The following is an 8660-nucleotide window of genomic DNA, read 5'->3' on the forward strand; positions in this document are numbered from 1 at the left end:
TTATATTTCAGATTCTTCAAATAGCCACCCTTTGCCTTGATGACAGCTTTGCACATTCTTGGCATTCTCTCAACCAGCTTCATGAGATAGTCACCTGGAATGCATTTCAATTAACAGGTGTGCCTTGTTAAAAGTTAATTTGTGGAATTTCTTTCCTTCTTAATGCGTTTGAGCCAATCAGTTGTGTTGTGACAAGGTAGGGGTGGTATACAGAAGATAGCCCTATTTGGTAAAAGACCAAGTCCATATTATGGCAAGAACAGCTCAAATAAGCGAAGAGAAACAACAGTCCATCATTACTTTAAGACATGAAGGTCAGTCAATACGGAACATTTCAAGAACTTTGAAAGTTTCTTCAGGTGGAGTCGCAAAAAACATAAAGCGCTATGATGAAACTGGCTCTCATGAGGACCACCATAGGAATGGAAGACCCAGAGTTACCTCTGCTGCAGAGGATACGTTTTTTAGAGTTACCAGCCTCAGAAATTGCAGCCCAAATAAATGCTTCACAGAGTTCAAGTAACAGACACATCTCAACATCAACTGTTCAGAGGAGACTATGTGAATCAGGCCTTCATGGTCGACTTGCTGCAAAGAAACCCTACTAAAGGACACCAAAAAAAAGAAGAGACTTGCTTGGGCCAAGAAACATGAGCAATGGACATTAGACCGGTGGAAATTTGTCCTTTGGTCTGTAGTCCAAATTGGAGATTTTTGGTTCCAACCGCCGTGTCTTTGTGAGACGCGGTGTGGGTGAACGGATGATTTCTGCATGTGTATTTCCCACCGTAAAGCATGGAGGAGGAGGTGTTATGGTGTGAGGGTGCTGTGTAAGGGCTATTTTACCAAGAAGGAGAGTGATTTAGCGCTGCATCATCTGACATGGCCTCCACAATCCCCCGACCTCAACCCAATTGAGATGGTTTGGGTAGAGTCGGACGGCAGAGTGAAGGAAAAGCAGCCAACAAGTGCTCAGCATATGTGGGAACTCCTTCAAGACTGTTGTAAAAGCATTCCAGGTGAAGCTGGTTGAGAGAATGCCAAGAGTGTGCAAAGCTGTCATCAAGGCATTTGAAGAATCTCAAATATAACATATATATTTTGATTTGTTTAACACTTTTTTGGTTACTACATGATTCCATATGTGTTATTTCATAGTTTTGATATCTTCACTATTATTCTACAATGTAGAAAATAGTAAAAATAAAGAAAACCCTTGAATGAGTAGGTGTGTCCAAACTTTTGACTGGTACTGGATGTAGTCTTAACAGCACTACATCAGTATGCACAATACAGATAAACCCGATGAACAATTACAACTCCCTGAAATGGACTGAATAATATACGTTTTGCTCAAGTGATCACTCCACTTTCATGATACAAATAGTTCACATAATTTGTAACGCATTATTTCATGGTTTTAGACTGGTTCAAATAATTGCTCTACTTGTCTTGTATATTGTTACTGTGATAATATAATAATATAATATGCCATTTAGCAGACGCTTTTATCCAAAGCGACTTACAGTCATGTGTGCATACATTTGTACATATGGGTGGTCCAGGGGATCGAACCCACTACCCTGGCGTTACAAGCGCCGTGCTCTACCAGCTGAGCTACAGAGAACCACATAATAACTAGCATCTGTATCAAAGCACTAACTAAGTTATGAGGTAAAAACAAATGAGGCTGGAGGGCAATTTGATGTTATCAGTTCAAAAATATATATATCAACGGTGTGACCAAGGACAGAGGAAATTAACCTACTGGAAATGTCTTCCTCTACCTATCACATCAAGTCCTCACATAAAGTGCATTGTCATCCGGCCTAAATCACTGTAATGTATTGAAATCAGATGCTCTCCAGGGCCTTGATGTGATTGGAAGTGTGCCTCCGATGTCACAGTTTAGAGCATGAGTACACACTGTGGAAGCACTGGGGTTATATGTCCCACATGTTCCTTCCCCAAAATGTAGGGCTCTATTCAATCTGTAACGCTGAAGCACTACGTATTTCGCAATAGAAATGTAAAGGTAATTTCCGATTTGAGCCGTTATATGCAGTGTTTACCGTGAATGCAGTCTCTGCTAAAGTGGGAACATTGCCTTTAAATTTCAATCACGCTGTAAAGTTCAACTTCTGCGATGCGGATTGAGTAGAGCCCTTAGTTACTTTAGCACCCCCTGTTGCTACTTTGAGACAGTTTTAAAACATACAGTGCCTTCAGAAAGTATTCATACCCCTTGACTTATTCCACATTTTGTTGTGTTACAGCCTGAATTCAAAATGGATTAAATCCTTCTTCTTTTTTTACCCATCTACACACAATACCCCATAATGACAAAGTGAAAACATGTTTTCAGACATTTTTGCAAATGCAGCCACCACCATGCTTGGAAATATGAAGAGTGCTACTCAGTGATGTGTTGTGTTGGATTTGCCCCAAACATAATGCTTTGTATTCACAACATAAAGTTAATTACTTTGCCACATTTTTTGCAGTTTTACTCTAGTGCCTTATTGCAAACAGGATGCATGTTTTGGAATAATATTCTGTACAGGCTTCCTTCTTTTCACTCTGTCATTTAGGTTACTATTGTGGAGTAACTACAATGTTTTTGCTCCATCTTTAATTTTCTCCTATCACAGCCATTAAACTATGTAACTGTTTTAAAGTCACCATTGAAATCCCTGAGCGGTTTACTCCCTCTCCAACAGCTGAGTTAGGAAGGACGCCTGTATCTTTGTAGTGACTGGGTGTATTGATACACCATCCAAAGTGTAATTAATAACTTCACCATGCTCAAAGGGATTTTCAATGTCTGCTTTTTTATTTTTTAGGTGCCCTTATTTGCGAGGCATTGGAAAACCTCCCTGGTCTTTGTGGTTGAATCTGTGTTTGAAATTCACTGCTTGATGTGTGGGTTACAGAGATGAGGTAGTCGTTAAAAAATCATGTTAAACACAATTATTGCACACAGAGTGAGTCCATGCAACTTATTATGTGACTTGTTAAGCAAATTTGTACTCCTGAACGTATTTAGGCTTGCCATAACAAAGGGGTTGAATACTTATTGACTCAAGACATTTCAGCTTTTCATTTTTTATTAATTTGTAAAAATCTCAAAAAAACACTTTTACATTATGGGGTATTGTGTGTAGGCCAGTGACACGAAATCTCAATTGAAATTCAGGCTGTAACACAACACAATGTGGAAAAAGTCAAGCGGTGTGAATACTTTCTGAAGGCACTGTAAACATAACATATTTTGGAGACAAGCTTTATTCAAATGAACTACAGAATAATATTTATTGGCCCATATACAGTTGAAGTCGGAGGTTTACATACACTTAGATTGGAGTCATTAAAACTCGTTTTTCAACCACTCCACAAATGTCTTGTTAACAAACTATAGTTTTGGCAAGTTGGTTAGGACATCTACTTTGTGCATGACACAAGTAATTTTCCAACAATTGTTTCCAGACAGATTATTTAACTTATAATTCACTGTATCACAATTCCAGTGGGTCAGAAATGTACATACACTAAGTTGACTGTGCCTTTATACAGCTTGGAAAATTCCAGAAAATGATGTCATGGCTTTAGAAGCTTCTGATAGGCTAATTGACATCATTTGAGTCAATTGGAGGTGTACCTGTGGATGTATTTCAAGGCCTACCTTCAAACTCAGTGCCTCTTTGCTTGACATCATGAAACAATCAAAAGAAATCAGCCAAGACCTCAGATTTTATTTTTGTAGACCTCCACAAGTCTGGTTCATCCTTGGGAGCAATTTCTAAACGTTCTGACACGTTCTGTCTCCTAGAGATTAACGTACTTTGGTGCGAAAAGTGCAAATAAATCCCAGAACAACAGCAAAGGACCTTGTGAAGATGCTGGAGGAAACGGGTACAAAAGTATCTATATCCACAGTAAAACGAGTCCTTTATCGACATAACCTGAAAGGGAGCTCAGCAAGGAAGAAGCCACTGCTCCAAAACCGCCATAAAAAAGCCAGACTACAGTTTGCAACTGCACATGGGGACAAAGATCGTACTTTCTGGAGAAATGTCCTCTGGTCTGATGAAACAAAAATAGAACTGTTTGGCCATAATGACCATCGTTATGTTTGGAGGAAAAAGGGGGTTGCTAGCAAGGCGAAGAACACCATCACAACCGTGAAGCACGGGGGTGGCAGCATCATGCTGTGGGGGTGCTTTGCTGCAGGAGGGACTGGTGCACTTCACAAAATGGATGGCAACATCTCAAGACATCAGACAGGAAGTTAAAGCTTGGTCACAAATGGGTCTTCCAAATGGACAATGACCCCAAGCATACTTCCAAAGTTGTGGCAAAATGGCTTAAGGACAACAATGTCAAGGTATTGGAGTGGCCATCACAAAGCTCTGACCTCAATCCTATAGAACATTTGTGGGCAGAACTGAAAAAGCGTGTATGAGCAAGGAGGCCTACAATCCTGACTCAGTTACACCAGCTCTGTCAGGAGGAATGGGCCAATATTCGCCAACTTATTGTGGGAAGCTTGTGGAAGGCTACCCGAAACGTTTGACCAAAGTTAAACAATTTAAAGGCAATGCTACCAAATACTAATTGAGTGTATGTAAACTTCTGACCCACTGGGAATGTGATGAAAGAAATAAAAGCTGAAATAAATCTCTCTCTACTATTATTCAGACATTTCACATTCTTAAACTAAAGTGGTGATCCTAACTGACCTAAGACAGGGAATTTTTTCTAGGATTAAATGTCAGGAATTGTGAAAAACTGAGTTTAAATGTATTTGGCTAAGGTGTATGTAAACTTCCGACTTCAACTATATAGGATACCATGAAATGACTATATTTCACCATCTAAAATTGAAAGCCCCAGAGCTCTACAATAAAGCTTACTTTGAAATGGAATTAATTCCTAGTTGGACGGTCTATTACTATTGTGCCTTTGACTGATTAAGAAGTCATTTTTTCCTTGGCAGAGAAGGAAGGAGGAGGACAGAGGGTAGAGGGGCTGGCTTTTGGGGGGCATCCATGCGTGTGAGCCTGTGTTGTGCCGCAGATGGCTGCCACACTGCAGAAGGTGGCCGTGGCTGTGGCTGTAACGGACGCCTGGGAGAGAGAACACCCTCCCACGGACTATTTCAGCCGGCTGGCAAAGACTGACACACGAACGTGCACACACACGCGCACACACACACAATTAGAGAAAGTGAGTGAGACAGATGCTCATGTTGAAAGTGTATGAGTACTGGGTTTAGGTACGAATAGTCTAGGCCTTTTAGTATAACACGTTGTGTGAAACAAATCAAATCAAATCAAATTTTATTGGTCACATGCGCCGAATACAACAGGTGCAGACATTACAGTGAAATGCTTACTTACAGCCCTTAACCAACAGTGCATTTATTTTAAACAAAAAAGTAAGAATAAAACAACAACAAAAAAGTGTTGAGAAAAAAAGAGCAGAAGTAAAAAATAAAGTGACAGTAGGGAGGCTATATATACAATAGAATAAAGTGACAGTAGGGAGGCTATATATACAGGGGGGTACCGTTGCATAGTCAATGTGCGGGGGCACCGGCCAGTTGAGGCAGTTGAGGCAATATGTACATGTGGGTAGAGTTAAAGTGACTATGCATAAATACTTAACAGAGTAGCAGCAGCGTAAAAAGGATGGGGTGGGGGGGCAGTGCAAATAGTCCGGGTAGCCATGATTAGCTGTTCAGGAGTCTTATGGCTTGGGGGTAGAAGCTGTTGAGAAGTCTTTTGGACCTAGACTTGGCACTCCGGTACCGCTTGCCGTGCGGTAGCAGAGAGAACAGTCTATGACTAGGGTGACTGGAGTCTTTGACAATTTTGAGGGCCTTCCTCTGACACCGCCTGGTATAGAGGTCCTGGATGGCAGGGAGCTTTGCCCCAGTGATGTACTGGGCCGTACGCACTACCCTCTGTAGTGCCTTGCGGTCAGAGGCCAAGCAGTTGCCATACCAGGCGGTGATGCAACCAGTCAGGATGCTCTCGATGGTGCAGCTGTAGAATTTTTTGAGGATCTGAGGACCCATGCCAAATCTTTTTAGTCTCCTGAGGGGGAATAGGCTTTGTCGTGCCCTCTTCACGACTGTCTTGGTGTGTTTGGACCATGATAGTTCGTTGGTGATGTGGACACCAAGGAACTTGAAGCTCTCAACCTGTTCCACTACAGCCCCGTCGATGAGAATGGGGGCGTGCTCAGTCCTCTTTTTTTTCCTGTAGTCCACAATCATCTCCTTTGTCTTGGTCACGTTGAGGGAGAGGTTGTTGTCCTGGCACCACACGGCCAGATCTCTGACCTCCTCCCTATAGGCTGTCTCATCGTTGTCGGTGATCAGGCCTACCACTGTTGTGTCGTCGGCAAACTTAATGATGGTGTTGGAGTCGTGCCTGGCCATGCAGTCATGGGTGAACAGAGAGTACAGGAGGGGACTGAGCACGCACCCCTGAGGGGCCCCCGTGTTGAGGATCAGTGTGGCAGATGTGTTGTTACCTACCCTTACCACCTGGGGGCGGCCCGTCAGGAAGTCCAGGATCCAGTTGCAGAGGGAGGTGTTTAGTCCCAGGATCCTTAGCTTAGTGATGAGCTTTGAGGGCACTATGGTGTTGAATGCTGAGCTGTAGTCAATGAATAGCATTCTCACGTAGGTGTTCCTCTTGTCCAGGTGGGAAAGGGCAGTGTGGAGTGCGATAGAGATTGCATCATCTGTGGATCTGTTGGGGCGGTATGCAAATTGGAGTGGGTCTAGGGTTTCTGGGATTATGTTGTTGATGTGAGCCATGACCAGTCTTTCAAAGCACTTCATGGCTACAGACGTCAGTGCTACGGGTCGGTAGTCATTTAGGCAGGTTATCTTAGAGTTCTTGGGCACGGGGACTATGGTGGTCTGCTTGAAACATGTTGGTATTACAGACTCAGTCAGGGACATGTTGAAAATGTCAGTGAAGACACTTGCCAGTTGGTCAGCACATGCTCGGAGTACACGTCCTGGTAATCCGTCTGGCCCTGCGGCCTTGTGAATGTTGACCTGCTTAAAAGTCTTACTCACATCGGCTACGGAGAGCGTGATCACATAGTCGTCCGGAACAGCTGGTGCTCTCATGCATGCTTCAGTCAAACACTGAGGCTGAGCTATTCTTTAGAAAAACTATCTCAGCTAGCACTCTTTAGCAGGCCTTTCCTACATTCTGTCCCTTGCCTGGACTTGCTCGGTGCAATCCATTGTTATTAACTATATTTGTTGGCTCGCTGAGACGCATGCTTAGGGATGGTCAGCTGTGTAGTGAGGTTAACCAGGTGTATTCTGCTGTCTGTTTCTTATTGGAATGAAATACACTTTGTTTACTAACCATTAATTAATATGCAAATTCAAAGAACACTCATAGAGCAGAGAGGGTGAGGATTTCATCTAGACTAGAGAATGTCCTGTCCATATTACAGACTGGGCTAGTGGACAGACTGTCAGCTCTCTGCTTTGACACAGACAACATAGAAAACTGACCCACTGTAGGATGGTGTAGAATGTGACCCCAACTGGAGTAATCTGAAAAGCTTGAGGATTACACCAGTGGCTCGGCTGTCACAGAGGAGGCAAAGTCACACGTTGTGTGTGTGTGTGTGTGTGTCAGTCAAACCAGCAGTCCCTATGGTTACCCTCAGTAGGGAGTGTATTGCATGTAATGTTCTGAACAGCAAGCTGTGTGTTCTTAAAGAGGAAGGAAAACTATAGATAGTAAGCATGTGCAAATTACTAACATTGTCTATTTCAGCGTGCATAGACATAATGTGGCAGATTTTTCTAATGCAGGTCACATTTTGATTGGAATTGTGTCTCCTGACTAATAACAAATGCTATCATCACATAGTGACCAGAAATAAGTTATACTGAACAAAAATATAAACGCAACATGCAACAATTTAAAATATTTTACTGAGTTACAGTTCATACAGTATAAGTATGAATAAATAAATTCATTAGGTCCTAATCCATGGATTTCAAATGACTGGGCAAGGGTGCAGCCATGGGTGGGCCTTGGAGGGCATTGCTTCTAACATACTGTCTGCTGACTGACTGTTCTCAAAACTGGTACACAAAGTGAAATATTGTGTAAGTGTTCTAAGATATTGTATTTTACATTTAAAGAGTAAGATATTTCCTATCTGACCTTATTGGAACATATTGTCTATATATGACTATGTTATTACATGCCATGGTGGTCATCTGATCTGAGATGCTATCTATGTCTGTCTGTAGTGAGGTATTATGCAGTTGTGCCTGTTGTCTGAACACAATGGTTGTTCTTTGCCCTGAGGTCACAGCAGACGGTCACTCCACCAGGCCAGAGTGTGTCACCTGTTCCTTAAAGCATGCCACCACCGACTCCTCCTCCCATTAACACTCATTAACTCAGGCAGGAGCTGGAAGAGCTGCTGAACACAAAGCGTTGTTCTCCAGACAAAGCGGGGGTTGTTGTTCAGAAAACTTTAGAGATCTTGTCACCTACTTTTTCTGCATTACATTCTGAATGATTTAATCCTCCATGTTTGCCTGTCACTTATTGTGTGGTTCACTAGAGGATACAAATATGCGTCTTATATCAATTCCAAATAAA

The sequence above is a fragment of the Coregonus lavaretus genome, assembly GCF_964263955.1.
Source record: "Coregonus lavaretus genome assembly, chromosome: 36".
NCBI lineage: Eukaryota > Metazoa > Chordata > Actinopteri > Salmoniformes > Salmonidae > Coregonus > Coregonus lavaretus.